Source organism: Lycium ferocissimum, chromosome 4, assembly GCF_029784015.1.
Source record: "Lycium ferocissimum isolate CSIRO_LF1 chromosome 4, AGI_CSIRO_Lferr_CH_V1, whole genome shotgun sequence".
Classification (NCBI taxonomy): Eukaryota; Viridiplantae; Streptophyta; class Magnoliopsida; order Solanales; family Solanaceae; genus Lycium; species Lycium ferocissimum.
In genome coordinates, this window is record NC_081345.1 from 57,825,773 (window position 1) to 57,829,532 (window position 3,760).

Below are 3,760 nucleotides of genomic sequence, written 5' to 3' on the forward strand. Positions count from 1 at the left end.
GACACTGTCTGTTGAGTATCCTACTGGGAGGGCCATCAGCCTATATATCAAGACCTGCAGGCATGAAACGCAGCATCCCCAGAAAAAGGGACGTCAGTACGAATAAAGTATCGAGTATGTAAGATGTGAAAATAACATAAAGAGACATAAAAGTAACATGAGACAAGAAGGAGTCAACCTGTATGTATGAATGCCTCTGAGGGCCATGATACGTATAAGTATCATACATGTACATATATAACTGTCACGACCCAGCCGGAGGGCCATGACGGGTACCCGGTACTAGTCTACTGAGAAGCCCTAGTCTAACATTCCATAACCATTTCTAAATGGGCCAATTAGACCGCTCATGAATATCATACTTGGTACAACCATCAATAACAACGTTCATAAGCATAAGCCAACGAGATTACCGAAATATTATACAACAATAGGAACTGAAGAAGCTATCTAACATCTACAACATACATATGTCTATGAGCCTCTAAGTAGCATACATGAACCCATAAGACGGGGCAGGATTTTGCCATGCCCAAGTATATATGTATAAAGGAATAGTACCAAAAGACTGCAGCTCCGGAACAACTGGAAAGCTTCTGAGATGCCACTGATGGAGCTCCTAGGGGATTAATCAGGTATGTTAAGGCTAGTCCCTTTCCTTCTAAAGGCATAACTCCTACGTTACGATTCCAAATATGTCTTCCATAAGATCCTTGTTCCCGAAAAGCTAGAAGTTCATGATTCTCAAGGTTTTTATGATATTAAAGACAAGATGTTTTCTATGAGGACCATGATGACAATGATGACATCTTTTTTGTGAATCCATACATGTATTCCATAATGTCCGTATTTCCACAAGCTAGAGATTCATGATTCTTAAAGTTTCTTATGACGCAAAAGATGATTATGTTTTCATGATGATAATGATGATGATGATGATGATTATCCTATTTCTAAAAGTTCCAAAGTTATGATTTTAATGTTATTATGAGATTATTGAGCTTACTTCATAATTTCCATGATTTTATTAATTGTTGTTGGTCTCACCTTATAATCATTGTTCCTTCAAGGTGAGATATAGCGATGATGATTGCTTCATAATATAATTCCAAGTTAACGATTAGGTATTCCTGAAAGTATTGCCGATGAAAGGTGTAATGGGATTTGGCAAGAAGGGTAAGCTTAGTCCCCGGTATATGATGTTCAAAGTAACCGTTATGTTAGGTGGTCTCCGGCCCATGGGGCAGAGCCCGTCATACTCCTCGTCGGGGTGTGACAATAACGCTATCAAGCCTTTGCGGGCATTCCATTATATTATACCGGCCTCTGTGGGCATAGTCATCATCATATAGCTAGCTAATCAGGTGGTAGTACGTATATAATGCCATAACCTTTCCCATAACCCATATAGATATCATATAGTATACGCGTATATAAAGCCTGTGTGGTCATGGTATATACATATATATTTATATATAATGCGTGAGTATGATAAGAGTACAATCTGAATCTATCACAGTAACGTAAGGTCGTTGCACTTCCGATTAACATTATGGAACTAACATCATCAACATAACTCTCTTCAGAGGATCAATAAGCCATAAGACAGTGTAGTATCATTATATAGAGGGCAAGAAACATAGCTTGTAGTATTTCTAAGAGTAAAGCCATTATGAATATAGTTCGTTTATGTTTCGTTTCATTCTGGTCATGCCAAAAGAAAGAAGAGTAGCCTTAGGCCCTTAGAATACCTAGATAATCTCCTTCTCAATCCACAACCAAGCTTAACATAACCCTCTTGCGACTACAACAAGTGAAATGATATCGCCGTCAACATATAAGGTCATGACTATCGTATTTCGCTAATCTTATAACCTATGAAAAAATGAGCAGCATTTCCCCTGTTTATACTACATCCCAAAGACCACTAAGGGTCATCAAACAACCTAACAACAACATAAATGGAAACAACAACAACGATTCAATATAAGCTTCACCGATTACCTTAACAAACATAATTGAATCCAATTCTGGTTCTATAAATCAGTATACAACCTTCAATATAACGTTATATTTATGTTTACCATATCCTTTTCAGACCAAAACGTCAGAAAGATAATCTCTAAAATAGTTCATACATTTTAACTCTTCAACCTTCACTGCTGAGTCCTAGTTTTACATGTTTTCCTTCTTCATTTCCTTCAATTAATACATGAATAATCTTAAAAACAATAGCAACAACATATCTAGGTTATATTCCATAATTTCCAGCAATTAGAAACAATATTTACACCTTCAAAATAGTCCAACAAAACAAAGAGCCATACTATAGGCTATTTCAAAGCAATCTTATAGTGTTTTGCCTCAAACGACTTCACCCACATGGAATTTAAGCTTAATCACAACAAATAACATGTTATACATACCTTAAGAAGCAGATATGGCTCAGAATTCAATCGTGGTTCAGCTCACAGAAACCCTTAATAGCACAACAACATCTTAGACTTGTTGTTCTTTAGGATTTCCAACACTTTGATGAAAGATTGGATTGTTTTCCCATTGATTTAGCTTAGGAACCTTCGAGATATGTTAGGAAAGGGTTTGGGGGAGTTCCTACATGAAGTTTGATAGAAAATGATGCTGCTTCGTCTTTTATAGCAAAGAAGGTCAGCCACGCCTAAGTGGGTCCCAAAAGGAGTTGCCTGCGCAGTCTCACAAAAATGCGAATATCTCTCTACTACGATGTCGCATTGACAAACGGTTTAATGCGTTGGAAACTAGACTCGTAGAACTTCAATTTGGTGGGTGGAACATCTTGTAACTCCAAGTATATTGGGACAAAAGATCAGTGACATTTGACCCAAATTTTAGCAACATTTATGAACGTCGCCAACTTTTATTTTAAAACTTTCTTGACTTCAAAACTTAACATACGAATACTATTTGATTCAAGTACCTTAAAACAAAATCTCCTTATCATATTAAGCACTCCTAGTTTAACCCCGAAAGTACGAGTTATAACACCTTTGATTCGTTTAACCCCGAAACCTTTTGGTACATGCTTAACATTTGTTAAAAGTCTTTCTTAACCTTATAAGAGTTTCATGTACTCTCTAGGCTTATGCTAGTTTACTTATTAAATAAATGACACGAAAATATATGAGGTGTAATATCCTTCCCCCCCTTAGGAACCATCATCCTCGAATGTTGGGACATATCGGGGTAACTTCTGATCCTTGAAATGCTTGAGACCTTTAACTCATTACGCTTGGCTAGATCATGATATCATCCCATTTCTTTCATACATGAATGCTACAATTATTCTTGAATATTTGACCCCTCCCTTCTCCTTTGTATTTCATAGGGTCTCATTCGTATCCTCGGTAACATAAAACTTCTCCATAGCATCATGGATTTATGGATTTATGTACAGCCATTGAAATTGCTACAATCTATCTTTCTATTACTTGAATATCGTTTAACTTATTCTTTCAATATCGAAACATTTTATTTAGTCTCTTACAGTTTGACGTGGCCTTATATTCCTTAATTCACTTGTATTGCTATACCATTGAGTCCTTCAGACGTAAGAGCTTTAAGAATATCTTTCTTTCACGTTCTAACTCCTTTATGAATTCATTAGATTTAGACTCGCAATCCGTTCGGTAGAACAATTTCATCCTTTTAAGCTATTGGATGGTGAACTCGCATTCCTCATCGCATCACATTTATAATGCTATCCCATAATCCTCATAGTTTT